This window comes from Eptatretus burgeri, chromosome 2 (genome assembly GCF_056783735.1).
Source record: "Eptatretus burgeri isolate ZD-2024b chromosome 2, Ebu_testis_v1, whole genome shotgun sequence".
Taxonomy (NCBI): domain Eukaryota; kingdom Metazoa; phylum Chordata; class Myxini; order Myxiniformes; family Myxinidae; genus Eptatretus; species Eptatretus burgeri.
The window spans coordinates 159,357,826-159,380,098 of NC_140962.1; the positions used below are offsets into that span (position 1 = coordinate 159,357,826).

Below are 22,273 nucleotides of genomic sequence, written 5' to 3' on the forward strand. Positions count from 1 at the left end.
CCAGACGGGTAGGCGCGACCCGGTCTCGGCCTCAGTCCCGCCTCATCCTTGAGGGTATTCTTTCCTTGGTTTTGGGTATGTGTTGTCGGCGCCGTCTGTGAGGTAGAATTGTATAAGTGTTGCCGTGTGCTCGGTAGTCGGTATTAGCTCTGCATTGTCTTCGCTTTTATATTTGCTTTTTGTGTAAATGGAATTGTGTTTTTTCTGTGTGCTTTTGGTGGAATTGTATATGTGTGCTTCCCGTGTGCCGCGAATAAATGTGCTTTGTGTTGAACTGTTTCCCGCTTCGCTTCGTCATTTCTCCCATTGAATCCTCATCTTGCTTCACGTAAAGGGTTGGTAGTGGGCTGAATACGCCCGATAATTAATCGAACCGTCGAGGTCGACGATAACACCGCTCGGTTATTCTGATAGTACGGAACGGGTCGCTTAAGTGGCCCGTGTCCGAAGTCGACCTGCGGCGAGGTGCGATCGCCCGGTCTACTCTCCGCGTGGGTACTTAGGTAGGTCGAATTTGGCGAGCAACCCTATCCCACGCGGGGGCTGATTGGCTCGATCGCGGTGAGACCGAAAGGTCCACCCGTGACTGGTTCCCGGCGTTAGTCCGAGAGGGTCACGACTGGATTGTCCGTCCGGTGGGCGACGTGCCGCGATTCGAGTTACGTGGCCGTCAGCACGCCGGCGGGCGCGAAATCCGCAACACTGGTGTCAGGTCGTGCGATATAAACTCATCGCCCTCCTCGCGGCACTGGTATCGGAGAACAGGAAAATGGGCTCTCCTGTCTCCAATTAAATTCACGGGAATCGGTCCAGGGGTGAGAGAAGCGACCCCCGATTCCCTCCAAATTACGAGCGAGTTAAATTAACCCTTCACGAGAAGCAAGATGGTGTCTCAAGGCGAGCGGGAGCCGGGGGTATTAGAAATGTATATGTGTAATAGTGTAGAGTCCATGGTCCAGGATGGAATCCCCGTGCAGGAAATGTTGATTGTGCAGGAACACGGACTCGCCCAACTGAACCCAGGGCCCGAGGTGGGTGCGGCAGCGGCCGCGGTATATGACACCTTCCCCCCCCCCTCTCCACCAAGACCCTTCCCCAACCCCTGCCGAAACGGCTCACTCAAGCGCACCCGACATAGCCCAGCTATGCGCCATGCTGGCGGCAATGACAACGAGGATGGATGCGAATACACAACAAATGAACGAAAAGATGGATGCGAATACACAACAAATAAACGAAAAGATGGATACAAATACAAACGAAATGAAAGGCATGAACGAAAAGATGGATACAAATACAAATGAAATGAAAAACGAAATGAACAAGCAAATAAACGGAATGGAAGCAAACATGAAGGAAGAAATGAAAAAGTTCCGGGGTGAGACGCAGAACATGGGCCGATGCCTGCAGGCGGGCATGAAGGCCGTGACAAAGGAAATAATAGTGGAGACAAGGGAGGTAAAGGGTGAAGAGTTGGCAGAGACACGGGAGATAGAAAAAATAGAGGAAAGACTACACGAGGAAGACGGGGTAAGTGACGCACACACACACACAGAGGTAGTGGAGGATAATGGGGGTGAGCTCGCGGAGCGTGCAGGGACCCGGTGCGAGCAGCTGGATGGCCTCCTCCAGGAACGAGGGGAGGGAGTATGCCCCCTTGAGGCGAGTCACGACCAGGTGAGTTCGGTCGTGCTTTGCGAGGTTGAGGGGACGAGTGCTGTGGACAGGTGCACTGAGAGCTTGGGGGGTATAGAGGCCCCGGAGACCCTTGTGGGGACACGAATCCCCAGTGTGGTTGTCCCTGTGTGTGTGGTGCAAGGTGTGAGTGCGGAACCGTGTGTGGAAGCGACCCCGTGTGTGAGTGGTGTGGTGGCGATGGTGCCGGAGTGCGTGCTTCCCAGCACGCCGTGTATGAGTGAGGTACCGCGGGTGAGTGCCCCCGCGTGTGTGGATGAGGCACGGTGTGTGGATGAGGCACAGCGGTTGAGTGCCCTCGCGTGTGTGGGTGAGGGACCGCGGGTGAGTGCCACCGCGCGAGTGAATGGAGCACCACGTGTGAGTAGTATGGTTTGTGTGAGTAGTGAGGCACCGTGCGTGAGTGAACGGCCGTGTGCAAGGTCGCTGTGTGCAAGGGAGACCGTGTGTGTGTGAGAGAGCGGTATGAGAGGGAGATGTCGGTTGGCATGCGGGAGCACGCAGCCGCGTCTCCCGGTGTGAATGTGATGGTGTGGACTGTGTGCGTCGTAACACGCAGGTATGCGTGTGTGGAATGGAGACGGAGACGGCGACAGAGGAGAGAAAGCCGTGTAGCGGCTGTAGCTGTTTCGGGGACCGTGCCGGGTTCACCCAGCAGTGAGCACGAGGTTCGTGCTGTGCAACGCACGAGACCGCCACGTGCTCGCTTGCGAGAGTGAAGTCCCGGTCCGGAAACGCATGCGGTGGATTTGCCGATCCCGCGGACGGACAAAGTTTAGGCAGGTAAATGGATTTGGACCGGAGGGGTTCTCCACGCGATCGTGTGTGTTAAGCTCCAACGGGCAAAGCACATGTGTTCGCGTGGGGAACCCCTCGAGACGTGGGGATTGTTTTTTTTATGCGCACGGTGACGTCATGGCTGCACGTGGGGTTGGAATCCGGCAGGAGGGGTATCTCTGCCGGATGGTCCCGTCCAAGGAGGGACGAGGAACACGTGCAGCTGCATGACGTCACGGGCAGGTGCAAAGTGCGCGAGCTCTGAGTTGCCGCGCAGGTGCTGCGCATGGGAAAAAAAAAAAAGCAAGCCTCACTTTCGGGTGTACAGGATTCCTGGGCAAGGGGTGAAAGACCCCCTTACCCTGGGCACAGGATGAAAACTAGTTAGGGGGAAGGGTTAGCTTAGCTAGACCGACTTCATGGGGCAGGGGTAAGTCCTCATGGAGTCCGTGGAATGAATTAGTTAGAGGGATTGTAGCCAGATTTAGGTTGGGAAATAAAATGATTGATTTAGAGACCGTGACAGACTTGTGAGTGTGTAGAGGGGACGTAGTTTAGCTACGTAGTGTTAAAAGGAACGTGCTATAGTTTAAGGGACGACGTGGGAGCACGAGTTAGTTAGGGGAAGTAGTTAGAAGGATGGCAGAGTTCAGCGGTGTGTGTGTTGAAGAGTTGGTGAGTTGCGAGGTGAGTACATGGTGAGTGAGTGAGGCCAGCGGGTCTGTGTGTGTGGAGTGAATGGGGAATGCATGGTGCGATGAGTGATTGGGGGGAGGAGTGACTCCCGCCCAAGGGACCCCGGGGTCAGAGTAAAGTGAGTTAGCTGGGTTAGTCAAATTGAAAAATGGAGGTCGTTTTGCTGTTGGTGGGAAAGTAGGCTCGAGACCCATTTGGAGGGGTGCAGGAGCCCTGTTGACGGGCTTGGGAGCGTGGCTGCGAAAGGTGAGTATCGCTGAGTGGGTACCCCGGGCACCAGGCTAGTCGGCCGTGGTAGGCCATGGGCCCATGGGGGGCCGGGATAGAGTAGTGGGCACGGGTGCGCCTGCTTGGTGCGGGGGCCCGGGGCGCCATTAGCCGCGTGGGCAGTGTTGTGGGCACGGGTGACCCTCGGAAAGGGGCCCGGGAGGCCGGCCTGCCACGTGTGCGTTTCAGGGGAGGTGCCATGGGGGGCACTCCCCGGTGTTAGGGAGCTGGTAGGCTCGGAGGCAGTGTAGTGCCCGGGGGTGCCATAGCGGGAGAATCGGCAGAGGGTCGTGCCTGCCAAAGGGAGCCACGTGTCCCAGCCAGGAGACCGTGTGAGGGCACGGAGCGAAAATTGGGGGGCAAGGCCCGAAATTGTGAGGACACCAACACAGGCGACGGGAATCTGGGTTTAGAGAACCAATAGTTTAAGCGAGAGGCGCTTGTTGAAAGCCCCGGGGTAGTTTAACAGTTAAATGGTTAGGGTAGATTAGGAAGTGTACCCCTCCGCACCATCCATCCCCTCGCTGTCGTTGTGGGCCGCTGGACCCACTTTGGGTTAGATCGCCGAACTCTGGGGAGGCCATTCTGAGGCTTCGTTGGGCCTCGACACAGGACGTTAGCACTCCCTTATTCCCCTCCGGGAAGGGAACGTAGGGGTTGGGAGTTGGCTAGGTGACAGGATAGGGTAGCCGAACAAGGACGATAAAGGGGGTTAGGGGACGATTTATAGTGGGGAAGTAAAAATAAAAACAACAAAAAAATAAGTTGGGGCTAAATTGGCGTTTGACAAATTAAGGGAGTGGGTATGTACAGTGACAGGCAAAGGCGATAGGTTGGGAGGGAGACAGGTAGGTAGGTCCGAGCCCGCCCTCCAAGTGGCCAGCACCACCGCACTCCCTCCACCAACTTCCACTGACAGCAAGGCAGAGGCCGGCCAACTTCATCGGCAGCTGTTGTTGTGCTGCAAGGCCTGTGCCGGCCCACTTCATCTGCCGGCTGGCCGTGTTTGCTTCAAGGCCTGTGCCGGCCAGTTCATCTGCCCGCTATGTTTGCCTGCAGCGGCCTTCTTCTGCGGGCTGTGTTTGCCTGCTCACCTTTGCCATGCCATGCCCACTGCCCACGTTCACCAGCCCCGTTCAATTTTTGCTTTGCCCCCCCTGTTCATTTCCATGTGCGCCAGGATCCGCAAGGCAACAGTTTGCAAGCTGCGAGAACTGCCCTGTTGGCAGCTACAACACGGGCCTGCAGTGGCGGCCCGTGCACCGTGTTTGCGTCCATTCATTCATGCATCCATTCGTTGTGCTCATTGCGTGTGCCGCTTGAGCTGGCAGGGAGACTGCGTTTGTGCAGCCCAAGCACCGTTGTGGTTCACTGCGTTCAGTTCAAAAGGGAAGGCCTTGGACTGCGTGTGAGCAGCCAGCCACGTTCCCTGTCACCTGCATTATTTGAGCCAGAGACTGCATGTGGGCAGCCTGGCTCCCTGCTAACTGCTTTTCTTTTGCAGAGTTCATTGATCCTGGGCCATGGTTTAGTGTAAAATTTGTAAGTTAAGGTTAAGATGTACTGTAAATATGAGTGCGCCCCCGGCATGTCTGTCTAGCGCCGGCAATTTTATTTAAGTCGTCCGTGTGAGTGAGTTTGTTTAGATAGTTACGCAGCCCTTAGGTTATTTATTTTGGGGACACGAATACCATGAATGTCGCACTCAGGGATCCGTAGGTAAAATGTACTAGGGGAAAACTACACATGATGGCACACGAAAATTTGACGACTCGGGACGAGTCTGTAAAAAGGGGAGGGGGTAGTGTTGTGGTTACCAAATTCGCAAACCACCATTCAGGTCCCTTAGGTGAGGTATCTCGGCAAGTATATGTGTAGTTAGGCCCAAACCCGTTGTCTAGTGGGAATACATGTCATTTATGCGTGCTGCGACTCTTCAGGATAGCCGTTTTTCTTTTACTATCTTTATTTTGGACCAACCGCCATGATTACCACCACAACCACAACATCAACAGGAGGGTAAGAATACTGATTCTGGCTCACTTTTCCCCATGTAAATGAATGGGGGATTTTCAGCGATTCATATTTTTTTCCCTAAAAATAAACCCCCTTTTTATCCCAAGGTATATTTATTTGTCTCCCCTTTTAACTTGGAGGTTGAACCTCATTGAATTGAACACCTGGGGGTTGAACAGCTCACTCATTGAACCTATAAAGATTTGTTCATTCTCAAATTCCTTCAATAGTTTAATTTTCTTTGCACAATAATCCCCATCTAAAATATTGATAAACAAAACATTTGAATCTTTATATTTTTTAAGATACCCCATTTGTGCCATTACGAAATGATAAACTTCTCTTAATGCTCTCATCTGACCACCTCCTGAGCCACATATCATTTTGAGATTATAGTAAATTGTTTTTTCATTGTTCAATTGATAACCATCAAAGTTTTCAGTCCATTCAAGGATATTCATTTTTTTTCTTTACATCCTCTAACTTACTAGTTTTTAAATTAATTCGCTTATTTGTTTTATTTACCTTTGTTTTAGTTATTTTTTCAATAAGACTTATTTGATATTTTTCACATTCATTATGTTTTCCATTTATATACCAAGACTGAGATTTTCTCCACTCTTTAGTTTGATTAATACTTGGTTTAACCATCTATATATTGTGAAAAAACGCGGCGGTAGCCCTTAAAAAACCCTAACCCATCTTCCCATCGTTAAAACATAATCTATTTTATACACTCTATCATACAATATCCATATGGAACACAATCTATTCCATTATCTAAAATAAATCTCTTATCATCAAAGGCTCCTAATGCCTTTTTATTTACTTCTTCACTATATATGTTATGTTTATAACTTCTTATTGTATTCATTTTCCTATATTCTTCTTTCTTATTCATCAAACAATTATAATAATTTCTAAAAGTTATTGATTTCTTTATTACATATTTCTTTATTCCCTTTAACCTCTTATCAATCTGTTCACCATACTTATAAGCATATGCCTTTGCTCTCAATCCAATAAACTCACTCATTACTTTTCCACCCAACTCATCCTTAAACTTACCAATAACCTTTTCATTCTTTTTGGAAAATAACTCACTCTTCTTGCTGAAATTACTTGTATCATATACTCCAATATTTTTCTTCATATCTTCATAAACATCATCAGTTTTTATATCTAGGATAAAACTATCAGTATCCATATACAACAATGAAACATTTTCACCATACTCTTTCTTTAAGTCATTATACAAATAATCATACATCAATATCTTTGATAAATCAAGAACTGCTGTTCCAATATAAATTGGTTTATCCATTACAATACTTTCCTTTTTCATATGAATTGCAGAAAAGTTCTCTGAAAAAACCTCTTCTCTCTCAAAACTTGGTTTATTTATCAATCTCGAAGCTTCTTTCCAAGATGTTGCGAATCTAATGTTTTGCCTGTTTCTAACATTTTCCATAGTCTTTCCAAATACAGCATTATTCATTAATTTATAAAAGTCCCCTTCAAATTTTACTTTTGTATTTGCTCTCATATCTGTATTGAATTGAATATACTTTTTCACCCAAGGACTTTGTTTAAATTTTAAAACTCTATGAATTTTAGCTACTCTCAATCCTTCTCTCAAAAACTGTTTTAAGCTTCTCTGATGCAAAACATATCCCTCTTTATCATAGAATGTTGTTAATAACTTTTCTGTTGATTTACCTTTAATATTAAAACTTTTATGATAATCACTTAACCATTCTTTCTTTGGAGTTTCTTTCTCACATGCAAAAGGAAGATCTTTATGCTTATTATGAAGATCACTCGGGTACCTCAAATCAACTTCAAAATAATAACCTTCTTCTTCGTCATTCAATTCCTCTTGAGAAGAAATAACAATATTCATCAAAGCCTTTTCATAATCCTTTTCTTCCACCCACTCTAATTTACCATAAGGCAGAGATTGAGACATTGCCCATCCATACAAATTATTAGCATCAAAATACATCAAATAATTACTATCTTTTTCACTATCATAATTTGGAAGATATTTATTATTTGCTTTAGCATATCTTTTTGAACATACTTGTGATATTCCACCTCTCTTGGACTTCTCAATCATCAAAAGCATATCAACATCACTGATTAAATCTATATCTTGTTTTGTCATTTTCAACATTGCACTCCAAGCTAAACCAGGAGCTGTGAAATAGTGGGCAGGGTCTAATCCATAACAATTTTTATTATGACAGAGTGTTCTAAAAGCCTCAAACACATCAGCTAACAATAAAACATCTGTTTTTAGATATAAATCATGATATTCTCCAAGGTTCTTTATCTTAAATAATTTCCATATTTCTTGTGCGTGTTTATATTCCTTATCACTTATCTCTTCTTCATAAAGGTTATTGTAGAAACTTTCTTTTGATGGAAGTTGTGTTTCTTTAAATCTCATAAATGAATCCATATAATCATAAGGATAAATTCCCTTACTTGTAAGAATTTTCTCTTTACTTTGAATTTCATTCCTTGTTTGAATTTCCTCTCTCGTAAGAATTCCTTCTTTAATCAGAATTTCATCTTTAATCAGAATTTCCTCTTTAGTTCGAATTTTCTTTATAATTAGAATTTCATCTTCAGTTAGAATTTCTTCATTAATTACAGTTTCCTCTTTACTTTGAATTCTCTCTTTAATCTGAATTTCCTCTTTAGTGAGAATTTCCTCTTTTGGAAAGAATGAATTAAGATTTGGAAAAGAGTCCATGGAGCTTAGATTTGATGCGAGGTAGGCTAGTGGTGTTCCCATAAACTTGTAAGAATCTAAAAACCTAATACGAGTTAAAGGTTTTGTGAATATCATTTTTGAAAATGAAATATACTTTTGACTTGTGTTTGTTATAGCAGAAATATTCCCTGGTGTTTTTGAAAGTTCATTTATAAATAGATGTGTATCATAGTTGGCGCTGTTGTGAAGAAAGACTGGAATAAAAGAAGGTAATTTATAATTAAGATTACAACAGGAATGAGCGGGACCTCTATATTTACCAGTAAGATGACAATGGTCTCTAACTTTAGACTCCTTAATTTCCCCCTCACAAATATGGCAGATATTGTTCATTCTAAATTCTAATTTTTCTTCTTTGGTTAATTTCATCGGTTCATTTGTTTCTTTCATTAATTTAGTGAGTCTTATACAATCCTTTTCTAATCGTTTTACAAACTCTTGTGAAGCATTTTTTCCACGATAATGTTCAAATTTGTTATACTTTTCTCCAACAGATGATTTGATATAATAACAGAAACCACAAGGAATATGTTTTTGATATTTATTTGTATATGGTTCTTTTGGATTAGGAGAAGCAGTATTTATCTTTTTAAGGATACATTCAAAATCAGCGTATATCACAAATGGGTGCATGATAGATTTATTATAATCTTCAAAATAAATCTTTTCACCAGGTTTAGGCATTGTAATTACAGCTGATTTATGATTACTACAATATTTTGAATGTTGTTCTAATCGTTCTTTTGTATGAAATGAATTAAGACATCGCTTACAAGGATATATTTTGTTTGCTGTTCTGAATACCTGAGAAGAGATTAATCTTGATAAATTATTGATGTATGTGTAATGTGAATTCTTTCCAACACTAAAATATAAAAGGTCAATGTGTGTTTCTTCATTTTTATAGTTGTTTGAAATTTTTAATATTTGAACTTTGTTTGTATCCGTTAATCCATATACATTAATAGAAAGATTATTCTTTTTCTCAAATTTAGGAATATCTGTTAGTGGCATTGGGAATTTAAAATCTTTAATGTCCAAGGTATTCTCATATTTCATATATTGTTTTACTCTTTCTGAATTACATTTTGGTGGATGTAAGTGAGCAAGAACAGACCAGAGAAAACATTTATTATCATTGTTCTTAATATTAACAACTGCCTTCTTTAGTTTTATTTCTTTTGGTAATTCAATATAAGAAGAAGCTTTAAGAGGGTTTGATTTTAGAATGTGTATATCTAAAAAGATGATTTTTTTAATATTGAATCCACTTCCTACCACTGTATTATCAACATCCTCCTCTTGTCTTGATAGTTCTTCATAAACCCCACTATTCAAAAAATCTTGAAATGATGTTATAAAATGAAGACCTGTTCTCATGTAAGGAGTTTGTTCTTCATCTTGTCTTTTCATATTCATTTTCACTCCCATATAAAACTTTAAAGTTTTCATTTCTTTTAATGTCTTTTTAATAAATTTTTCAACATCGGGTTTCACTATTTCAATTGATTCAGCTATTGATGATGGACCGGGTTCTCCAAATTGAAAAATCCTTATTTTTATATGCCCTTTAAATGCCTCATCAGTGTTTTCAATATAATAGTCTCCCTTTACTTTAAACTCATTTTTCTTGTGTTTTTGTGATTGAAGATGTTTATTATAACTACTCTTCAAAACATCCTTTGAACAGATATCACAATGTTTTCTTTCCAACTCAAGAGGAGATATTTGATGAAATAGATTAAATGTGTGTTTGTTGGTTCGGAGGTGTTTTCTATAATGTTTATATTCGTGATTACAAACATCGCAGTACGTTGTATTCACCATATTTATAGAATAAAACTTTGCTTAAACTAAAATTTTCTTGATGAAAATTTCGTTTAATTTATAGGTGAATCTGTGCTTAAAAACATTTTATCCTCCAACTTTTTCACTTAATAAATACAATGTTTCAAGACACAAAAGACAAGTTTCAATCAATCTCTTCATCTGTTAAAGATACTGAGAAATATGTCAAGGATGTAAAATTGAACAAAGATAAATATAACAACTATTGGATAAAAACTATTATGGTAAATAATATGAGTTCTTCAATTTCCTTCAGTGGAAGGGCTTTTAGTATACCTGGTAGAACATCAATTAAAGTATCTCTAACAAAAGTTTCTCCTCTCCTTCTAGTAATATATTCAAAACTAGAAAAAGCAATGAAACAAGAAAAAGTATCAAAGAACAAAAACCTTATGGATGAAGCTTTAGAAAGAAAAGATAAGACCATCTGTAATATGCAAGGAGAAATTTGTATTTTTTTCAACAACCCTAAAGATGTAAATCTTGATGAAATAAAGGATGTTAATATATCAGGTGAAATGACATTTCGTTCAATAGTAGTTAACGATAATTTTAAAATTACCTTTAATATAAAAAATGTTGTCGTTGAATCTGATAATGAAAAAAAGTATATCGATATCGATGGTAATATACAACTGAAAGTATAGATGAATTTCAGTTTAAGTAAAATTTTACTTTATAAATATGCTAGACTTTCCTGATTCTCCTTATGACAAATTTGAGAATTGTCCTGTGTGTGAAAGACGGGGATTAAACACAGAGTCAAAAGCCTATAAACAATGTATATTCTGTGATTATCTTCTAATTAATGATAATAAAAAATATAAAAAGGAAAATAATTCTTTTAGATTTACACCAAAAATGAATTACTTTACAAGATTGATTAGAGAAATGAATGTAAAGTATGAGGATGATAACACACCTTTCCTTACAAGGGAAGAAACTGAACGTATAAGAGAAATGTTCAAAGGATTGTTGTTGTATATTATTCATGGATATAATTTTCAGGGAAATATCAACACAAGATATTGTATAAATAAAATAATGGATTATCTTGAAATTAAACCTGAACTTAGGATAAAATATAGAGTTTCTAAAAAAGCCAATAATAAATTAAATAACCTGTTTTTCAAATATATAAATGAATGATTTTTTACCTATTTGGGAAAATAAGATAAAATTTAACAACCATAAAAATCTCCCAAATTCATTAAGATGTCTCATAGTTGGTTCAAGTGGATGTGGAAAAACCTGCTTACTTTTAAAAATGCTCCTCACTCCCAACTTTTTAGATTATGATAATTTAATAATTTTCACAAAGTCGAGTTTTCAACTAGAGTATCAACTACTCTCACAAGGTTTTAATGCTGGTCTTCAAAAAGAAGATATAATAGGTTTATTTAAACGTCAAAAAAACCTAAATGATTATAACATTGAAGATATAATTCAACTATTTTGTGATACACAGAGATGTAAAAAGAAATCAAATCTTATAACTTGTATTCTTAGTGATAATACGGATGATATACCGTCTCCCCAAGATTTGGATAAATCAAAAGAACCTCGTTATCTTTGATGATTGTGTTAATGAGAGAAACCAAACGGTAATGGACAGCTACTACACAAGAGGGAGACATTCTTCTTGTAATTGTATTTATCTTAGTCAATCGTACTTTCAACTTCCTCGTCGTTCCATCAGAAACAATGCTAATACTTTTATTTTATTCAAGTTAAATTCAATAGATATCAATAATTTTTGGAGAGATAATTGTTCTACATTATGTAGTAAAAAGAAATTTGAGGATTATATGAAGCACACGACTGAAAAATATAAATATATTGTTGTGAAACAAGATGAGATATTAAGGGATATATTTTTTGTTTTATAAACAACTACATATATAAATGACAACTATTATTATAAATCTTGTGGGTAAATCTGCTTCTGGAAAAAACTTTCATAAATCAAGGTTCTTGTGTAGTACAAATGAGAATATTGTAAATTTACTTAAAAACACCCCGTGATACGCATTGTATCAACAACTAGAGCAATAAGACCTGGAGAAGTAAAAGGTGAAGATTATCACTATATTTCAGTGGAGGAACATATGCGATTGAGGAATGAAGGACAAATATTTGAGGAGGTTTCTCTTGGTACAACAAAATATTCACATTGTAAGAGTGAGTTAAAGAAACTAAAATCTGGTGGTGTTGGGATATTAGAAACTAATCCAGAAGGAACGAGACAAATTATTAAATATCTGAGCGGAGTGAAGATTTTATCATTCGGTTTTGATGTTGATGAAGAAACTCAACGCAAACGTATGAAAAGCAGAGATGCAAGGATTAGTGAAGAAGAAATTACAACTCGCATTAATGTTAATAAAGAATTTGATGAAATATTTAAAGAAAAGGATTTATTTGAACACATCTACTTGAATGATGAAGAAAAGGAAAATTTCCCTGTTGATCTTTACAATTCATTAAATGATATTTTACAATAAATAAATGGATACAAAAGAAAGAGCAAGAAGATTTAAGGAACATCAAGAGTTGGTTTCAAAAGTTGTAAAACAACAGGAAGACATAAAGAAGAAACGCAGACAGAAACTAACGGGCGAAGAAGCATTTGAAAAAAAACAAGAGAAATTTTTTAAACCACTTTTAAAAACTTCCCAAGAAAAAATGAAAGATGTTTCCACAGTTCCCACAGTAGAATATACTCCTAGAAAGCTTCAAATGTTAAAAGATTTCAGTCAAATGACGGAGGAAGAATTAGAGCATATTGGAGAATTAGAACATGATGAAGGTTTATTTCAACAACTGGAAGAGATTAATCAACCCCCTGATTATATTGTGAATGCTGTTCAAAACAATGAATATTCAGCAGATTCAAAAAGCAAAGCAGGACTCATTCCAACAGAACAACCAGCAATATTTCATCTTGTTCAAGAAAAGGTATTGATATTTAATGATGAATTAAGGTTCTTAAGTTCTGCTCAACCCCCTGTTAAACTAACTCCGAGATTAATGTTTCTTCTCACAAAAGATGGAAGGCAAGGTTCAACTGTGAGGGATGAATCAAAGTATATTGATAAACCATTGGATATGGAAAATAATGATGATAGAGTATATATTGATTTGCTGAACACTCTAAATTATAAGGTTATTCTTTCTGGTAAAAGTAGGAAGAATGAGAAGGAGAAACACATTATTCAGGCTTTAAGTATCCTTGGTTCAGGTATTAGTTTTCTTCCAAATGACCCATCGCAATTAGTTAATAGACTGTTATTGTTGTTCGGCAGTAAGAAGGCTGGAAATAACAATTGTTTTAATGAAGCATCAGCCATTTTAGACCAGTTGATGAACATGAAAATAATTAATAAATCTCAATATAAAGACATTTTATCTCATATTAAATAAGATGAGAAGCACAATCCTGAGTTTTAATTTCACAACAAGCGACCACACATCTTCATTCCCATACCCACTACAACTTGACACAACAAAAGAATATGAGGCATCTTTATTGTCCATGGAGACTTATAATACCTTATTTAATATAACCGAGAAAAATGACAAGTTTAGTTATAATCCGGGAAGTGGATACAAAACGATAACAGTCTCACCCGGAGCATACGAGATTTCTCAAATATCTTCCGAAATTGCTCGTCTTATGAAAGAACAGAGTGATGAACCAAAAAATATTGTTATAAACATTCAAAAACATACTTCAAAATCAACGATTAAAGTTAAAAATAACTACAAGGTTGATTTCACAATTGATAATTCATTTAGAGAGTTATTAGGTTTCTCCTCAAAAAAGATTGAAACTAATGGGACGTTTTACAGTGATAATGTCATTCAAATATCCTCAGGAATAAATTCGGTGTTAATTCACTGTGATTTGATTGATGGTGCTTATAATGATGGATTAAAAACAAATACAATATTTTCATTCAGCGCATACTCAACCCCAATTGGTTATAAATTCAATATGGAGCCTAAAAATTTGGTTTATCTACCTGTGTCAGGAAAAACCATACACAGAGTAAATTTTAGGATAACCGACCAAGATAATCGTGTGATTTCTTTTAATGGAGAAGTTATATCCATCAGAATTCACCTACGTGAAGTTTTTCAATAAATAAATACGATGGTTATTGTGAGGAAGCACGAGTTGGGAAAATATAAAATAATTACAGGGGATGGGATGTTCCTTTCCCGTACTACAAGGGTGAAGGTATGTATCTTGGTAGAGGATACTATAAACCTAAGAGACAAAGGGGTGTTGGACATCAATTTAGAGGAGATGGGATAATTGATACTCTCATGGGTATTGGTTCAACTATTCTTAAACATAAAGACCTAATTGGTTCAACTGCTTCTGCTGTGGGAAATGTAGCAGGTGCTGTAAAGAGTATAAAAGATGCTCAGAAAGAATCTCATAAATTACAAGCAATAAAAGAAATTAAGAAAGGTAAAACTCAGTTGTCCCCCAAGAACGACAGAAAATAATTCAAATACTTGGATCAGGGTTTCAAAAGTTTTAACATCTTTTTTCCTAAATAAATACAAGTATGGAAGCAATTGATAGTATCTATGATTTGGATGATACTATTATTATCTCAAACTCCACTAAAAAGAAGATTACTTCAAGGTAAATGCAATAACTGGAACAGACTGGAATACAAATGGTACAAAAAGTTTTGAAATAAATAATCAACAAACCTATTTGAATCTCTCCGAAAGTTTCTTGTTGTGTAAATTTAAATTCACTAAGGCTGGGAATAACACAAACGCTACACTTGTAAATGATTTCTTCTGGAAAATGTTTGATAGTGTGCGATTGTATATTGGAACACAAGAAGTTGAAGCGGTTGATTATGTCTCTGCTGTATCTGAAATGATGAAATTTACACTCTATACATTCAGTGATAGAATGGGAAAGGGGTCTGTTGAAGGTTTTATTCCTGATATGTCAACGGGAACAAACACAGACCCTGGATATATTCAAAGGAAAGGAATGTATAATGATGATACAAAAGCAGAAAATAGTTTTACTGTGGCAGTTCCTCTTAAAGGTATATTTGGATTTTGTGATTATGATAAAGTTCTGTATGGTCTTAAAATTAGATTTCAACTACAAAGGAATGATAATGAAAATAGATTGCTTTTTGGTGTTGGTAATGCTTTTGGTGATCAGAATAAATTTGTAATTGAGGAGATGAGTTGGTATATCAGTGAATATACTCCTAATCTTAAAACAGAAGAGATGTTGAATCGAAGACTTAACTCAAAGAAACCACTCAGTGTATCATACCTCAAAAGAAGATGTCAACACGTTAAACTCAATCAAACTACTTACACGTGGAATTTGGGTGTTCTGGAAGGAAAGCCACGATATCTGTGGATGATTTTTAAAAAGCCAGATGGTGATACTGCGACTGATAAGAATAATGCATTGAGTGATAATGCTAAGGTGAAACAACTTCGCGTTTCTCTAGATGGAACATTTTATCCACGAGATAGATTGGAAATTAATTGGGAAAAAATGATTTTGCTGAAGCATACAAGTCTTACCAAAAGGTGTGTGAAAGTAATGGAAATAAAGAACCTATTTTGGATATGACAGCATTTAAAAGTTTGTATACAATCTATACGTTTGACCTGAGCGCTCAAAAAGAAACTATAAAGTCTAATCGAGTGGATACTTCCCTATACATTGAAAGAGGAGAGAGTGAAGAAGTTGATACATATTGTTTGCTTTTGGAAGAAACAGAATTGCAGATTAATACAGATAATGGTGTGATGATTAGTCTCACATAATTTTTTGTTAAATAAATGAGTGGCAAAGTACCAACTGGGGTATATGTTAATCAAATCAATCTTCATAAACTATCATCTTGTGTTCAAAATCAAAAGCCTTGTACGATTAACGTTAATACAATTCAGAGAAAAGGAGCAGTAAGAATTGATGTTTTGCTCACAAGAGAACAGGTTAAAATCTTGAATGACACTGGCTCACTTAAAATTAAAATGACAAAACCAATGTTGAAAAAATATTCAATAAGAGAGACGAGTGGAGGATTTCTCCCATTTCTAATTCCTTTATTTGCTGGTTTAAGTGCGGTTGGAGCATTGACGGGTGGTATTTCAACAGCGGTCAAAACTGCCAACGAAAGGAAGGCTCAACTCCAGGCTCAAAATAATTGGAAAGACATAACAAAGAGTTGGAGAAACAAATTAGTGGAAGTGGTGTAATTGTAGATTTTGCTGAAAAACTTGAAGGTCTGCCTGATAAAGCGAGATTGTTAGTTGGAGATATGCTTTCTTCTATAGCACAAGCAGGTGTAAAATTAACGAAAAGAGGTAATGGATTATATCTTTCTAATAAATAAATGAGCATTGATGAGTGGTTGAAAGAATTTGGAAAGAATACAACATCAAATTTACAACTTGCCAAATATTGTAAGAAATTAAAAATTCATAATGTGGTTATTTGTATGAGAGATGAATTAACAAATGTGTCAAAACATACAAAGAATATTATTATGAACTTAGAAGATAATGATGGGAACGGTTCTCATTGGGTTTGTATTTTTAATAGTCAAGACAAATATTATTTTGATAGTTTTGGTCTTCCACCACCTGTTGAAGTCATAAAATTCTTACAGAATGGTGTTTATCAAACATTTCAAGTCCAAGAATTAAATTCCAAGTGTTGTGGTCAATTATGTCTATATGTGTTATTTCAACTCAACAAAAATAAAAAATTTTATGATATTATTTTTAATCTAATATAAATGACTTATGTTGGTAAAGATGGTTCTATCTTTGGTGTATCTCAAGAACTGGATATTGATTTATCAAATTATTACACAAAGGCACAGGCTGAACGACATAAATATAATATAAACAAAAATATTAACATGAAAAATGCTTATAAATTAAAAAATTATCCAAGCCCGACTGACGCGAATGACTTGGTGAGATTAAGCGATTTATCACAATATATATACTTAAATAAAACGGCTGTGTATTCTAAAGATACAGAAGTGTTGATATTATCTCCAGGTCATACAGAATTCACAGTTCGAATTAAAATAAATTTTTATAAAGAAGGGCGTATCGTTTGTATGAGAATAGAACAATGGGGGTATGATATGAATGATTTAGGGTATAATTGGTCATTTAAAATTAACCTCGAAGACCTGGAACAATTAAATCAGTCTCGTAAGGAAGAATATTATCCACTTGGTATCGAGAATGAGTTTTGTGGAGCCACGATTAGTAAACAACAAATAAAAGAATTTAATAAGGGTAAATATAATAATGGTTTTGCCCTTGTTTATCTCATGAAAACAGAAAAAACAGGATTATATATAATAAGTAAGGAAATACAAAATGATTTAACTATGGGAAGATGGGGAGGTGTTTCGTGCCATAATATTATTCTAACATATATTTCTAATACATAAATGACAGCAAGAAGGCTTCAAGAAAATTATCATTTCTGTGTCCAAGCATACCTTCAAGAAAAGGGTATTCGGTATTTTAATAAATATGTTCTACAACATAAGAATGAGGTATTTTCAATAAAAGATTGGCATTATGCTGATGTTGATAAACCGACAACTTTAGATTTAATTAGAATGTTAAATAATGAAAAAATTATAAGGTTAAGAAAAGGTAACGCTCTTTTAGAAATTCAAAAGAAATTTTATTGGTTTCCTGTTGTAAAAAATTATTTTGGATACAGGAATAACAAGAAATCCTGATGAATATATGTATAATATTCTATGGGGTGTAAACGATTCAAGGATAGTAAGGGATGAGGAAGGAGTTGAAGAAGAGAGGGAAGAGGAGGAAAAGGAGAAGGAGGAAAAGGAGAAGAGAGAGAAGGAGGAAAAGGAGAAGAGAGAGAGGGAGGAAAGAGAGAAGAGAGAGAGGGAGAAGAAAGAGAAGGAGGAAAAGGAGAAGAGAGAGAAGGAGGAAAGAGAGAAGAGAGAGAGGGAGGAAAGAGAGAGAATGAATAAATATCAAAATATGGAAACCAGTGAGATACAAAAAAGATTGGTGGTATTACAGAAAATAACTCAACCCACCGAGGAGGAAAACAAAGAATTGACAAGTCTATTTGCAATACTTTCGACAAGACTATTAGCATCGACAAGATATGGATTTTAATTCAAGTTTTTTCTTAAATAAATGGAGGAGAGAGTGAAGGCATTTCTAAGGATTCTTTATGTTTTAAAAATTAAGATTCAAATGTGCATGTTGGAAACTAAAAAGGTTTTTGCACTCTGCAGGAATTTTTCTCATAAATAAATGAGTTATTGTCTCAAATGTAAAAAGAAAACTAATACTAAAAATATTTCATATATTAAAAGTAAAAATAACAGGGTTATACAAAAAGGTATATGTTCGGTGTGTGGTTCAAAAAAATCAATTTATCTCCAAACACAAACTCGGAGGAGATATACAAAAGTTTTTATCAGGAAGTAAATTTACAACTACTGGAATACCAGGGGAATTACATCTTCCAGGGTATTCTTTCTGTGGTCCAGGCACAAACTTGGATAAAAGATTAGATGAGGCAGACAATCCTAAATCCTGGAGTAAACCAATCAATAGAGTTGATGAAGTGTGCATGAGACACGATATTGATTATGGGAATACCACAACGTTGGAAGAAAAGCATGAAGCCGATAGAGAAATGTTGTATAATTTGTCTCTGATACAAAATCCAACCTTGAGAGAAAAAGTTGATAGGTTCATCGTGAAGAAGATGATTAGTGCTAAATTGAAACTTGGACTTGGAAATTGAAAAAACTTATAGGCTCTAATGATGCCATTAAGACTGAAGAGCAATTAGCTGATGAATTACATAAACCAATATTCACAAAGTTTCAGAGAAGGAAAGTTTATTCCAAGGAAGTTGATTATATCTGGTCTGCTGATTTGATTGAACTCAATAATGATAAGGGGTACAAGTATGCTTTAACCGTTATTGATTTGAGGAGTAGATATGCGTGGGTTGTCCCTTTAAAAACAAAACAGGTAATACTCTTATGTTAGCTTTTCAACAGATATTTAATAAAAGTAAGAGAAAACCTAAGAAATTGTGGACTGATGAGGGTAGAGAGTTTTATAACAAGACATTTATGAATTTTCTAAAAAATAACAGTATTACATTATACAGTACCTTTAATGAAGGGAAGGCAGTTGTTGTTGAACGTTTTAATCGTACCTTAAAAGAGAGACTATATAAAAAATTCACACAACTCGGTTCACAACAATGGTCATCTTTTATTCAGGATATTGTGGATAAGTATAATGACACGATTCACACATCAACGAATATGAAGCCATCAGAAACATTTACAAAATTAAAATATGAAAAAGAGATTAATGTCAGAAAACCTAAGTTCAAAGTTGGTGATATCGTAAGAATATATAGGTGGAAATCTCATTTTGAAAAGGGTTTTACTGAACGATGGACGAAAGAACTTTTTAAAATTGTTGATGTAATAGATACAGTTCCTTGGACTTATAAAATATATGATTTGGAAGGGGAAGAGATTTTAGGTTCATTTTATTCACAGGAATTACAAAAGACAAAACTAAGCAGATAATACACCTTTGTGGACACTCGAGGGCCAAGTCCGAGGTGTATAACAGTATATAATGTGTGTCAAGGGGGACGTTCTTAGATCTGTGAACCCCAAACACAGAATCCTCAACTGAATAGTCAAGGCTTAACTTTTGTTTGTGTGTGTGTGTGTGCAATGGGAGCAATAGGTTGGCGCTTCACTCCCTCCTACTATACACCGTTGTGGACACTCGAGGGCCAAGTCCGAGGTGTATAACAGTATATAATGTGTGTCAAGGGGTGGACGTTCTTACATCTGTGAACCCCAAACACAGAATCCTCAACTGAATAGTCAAGGCTTAACTTTTGTTTGTTGATGTGTATGTGTGTGTGTGTGTGTGTCCCAACCCTCACATTCAAAATCTCAACCCCAACCCTCACATTCAAAATCTCAACCCCAACTCAATCCTCGCCCAACACAATGTCTTTTTCAAAATGAGATTTCCACCTATATATATATATTTTTACGTTTTTTTTTCTTCTTCCAATTCTGTCTTTTAAGACTTTCAGGTTTGATGACGTAGAAAGGGGGAGTAAGCCTGCACTTTCTTCCCAGAACGAACAATGTATATTTTTTGTTTTTTTTCTCTTCTTCCAATTCTGTCTTTTAAGGCTTTCAGGTTTGATGACGTAAAAAGGGGGAGTAAGCCTGCACTTTCTTCCCAGAACTTTCTTGATCTTGCTCCCATCAAGCACCATCCGACAAAGAACTACATCGATAGGTTTAGATCCCAAAGAGTGATAGCAACTCCAAAAGTCTCCAAAATATAAATAAATAAAATAATAATAACAATAAATAAATAAATAAATAAATAAAAGCCCCCAAAAAAATTTCAAGTGTCCAACATAAACCCAACTTTCCAAGTCTTCAAGGTATAACCACATTCCCGTTGAGTTTCCAAGATATGTATCACATTGTGAGTTATCAATCCAGAACCCACATTTCAAGTATTCAAAGTAAAACCAACTTACAAAGTCTCTTAAGGATAACTCATTTACTGATTTTTTCAAAATTTGTGAGTCTCCAAGGTAGGACCCATATTTAGAACCATCTTGGCAGAACCCTTTTCCTGAGTCTCCAAGGTAGTTATTTAAACCATCAAGGCAGAACTCATTTACTGATTTTTTCAAAATTTGTGAGTCTCCAAGGTAGGCCCCATATTTAGAACCATCTTGGCAGAACCCTTTTCCTGAGTCTCCAAGGTAGTTATTTAAACCATCAAGGCAGAACTCATTTACTGATTTTTTCAAAATTTGTGAGTCTCCAAGGTAGGCCCCATATTTAGAACCATCTTGGCAGAACCCTTTTCCTGAGTCTCCAAGGTAGTTATTTAAACCATCAAGGCAGAACTCATTTCTTGATTTTTTCAAAATTTGTGAGTCTCCAAGGTAGGCCCCATATTTAGAACCATCTTGGCAGAACCCTTTTCCTGAGTCTCCAAGGTAGTTATTTAAACCATCAAGGCAGAACTCATTTACTGATTTTTTCAAAATTTGTGAGTCTCCAAGGTAGGCCCCATATTTAGAACCATCTTGGCAGAACCCTTTTCCTGAGTCTCCAAGGTAGTTATTTAAACCATCAAGGCAGAACTCATTTCTTGATTTTTTCAAAATTTGTGAGTCTCCAAGGTAAAACTTGTATTCTGGCTCATCAAGGTATAACTTGTTCAGTGGGTATTGTCTTGATAACTCACAATGAGTACTATTGCTGTAAAACTCTTTTTCAGGATTTTGCTGGTCTCCAAGGTATAACTCTTTGGTTGGGTCATCAAGGACGAACTCGTTCTGTGGGTCTTGGTCGCTCATAAGGTCTTCAACCAAGCCAACAATTTCGCCCCAAGTTGTAGCAAAAGCAGTATTTTCATTTCGTATTTCAGACACAATTTCCTGTGAGAGAAAATAATAATGTATTAATTAAGTTATTTAATTATTAAATGAGTATGCTTCAATCAAAGTTTGAAAATAGGAAAATAAAAAATCTTACCTCAATAGATAAGAGGTTTGAATCCAGTTCATCAACTTGAAGGTTTAGTTCCATACAAGACAGAGAGTTCCAAGGAACACCAAAGTCATCCCACTCAAGGTCTTGGTCGCTCATAAGGTCTTCAACCAAGCCAACAATTTCCCCCAAGTTGTAGCAAAAGCAGTATTTTCATTTCGTATTTCAGACACAATTTCCTGTGAGAGAAAATAATAATGTATTAATTAAGTTATTTAATTATTAAATGAGTATGCTTCAATCAAAGTTTGAAAATAGGAAAATAAAAAATCTTACCTCAATAGATAAGAGGTTTGAATCCAGTTCATCAACTTGAAGGTTTAGTTCCATAGAAGACAGAGAGTTCGAGACAAGCACACAAAACACCATTGCCAGCAAAAACAAATGTTTAAAATGGAGCCTGGGTTTGAAGCTTTTATAGAGAAAGACTGGTGGGTGTGGTTTCCTTTGGAAATTCCCTGGGCAAGCCTAGGCAAGCCTTCATTGGGAAATTTTTCAAAACCATAACATCCTGTAATTTTCTAGTGATTTCTTTGTG

General features: G+C 37.4%; 1 long non-coding RNA gene across 1 annotated transcript; it reads right to left on the reverse strand.

Moving 5' to 3' along the window:
• Window positions 1–19,373: 19,373 nt before the first annotated feature.
• On the reverse strand, window positions 19,374–21,876 carry LOC147033702 (uncharacterized). The gene is made up of 2 exons (XR_015055606.1): window positions 21,721–21,876; window positions 19,374–21,623 (listed from the first exon to the last, which is right to left on the reverse strand). It is a non-coding gene; the product is annotated as an uncharacterized LOC147033702 (long non-coding RNA).
• Window positions 21,877–22,273: the final 397 nt, after the last annotated feature.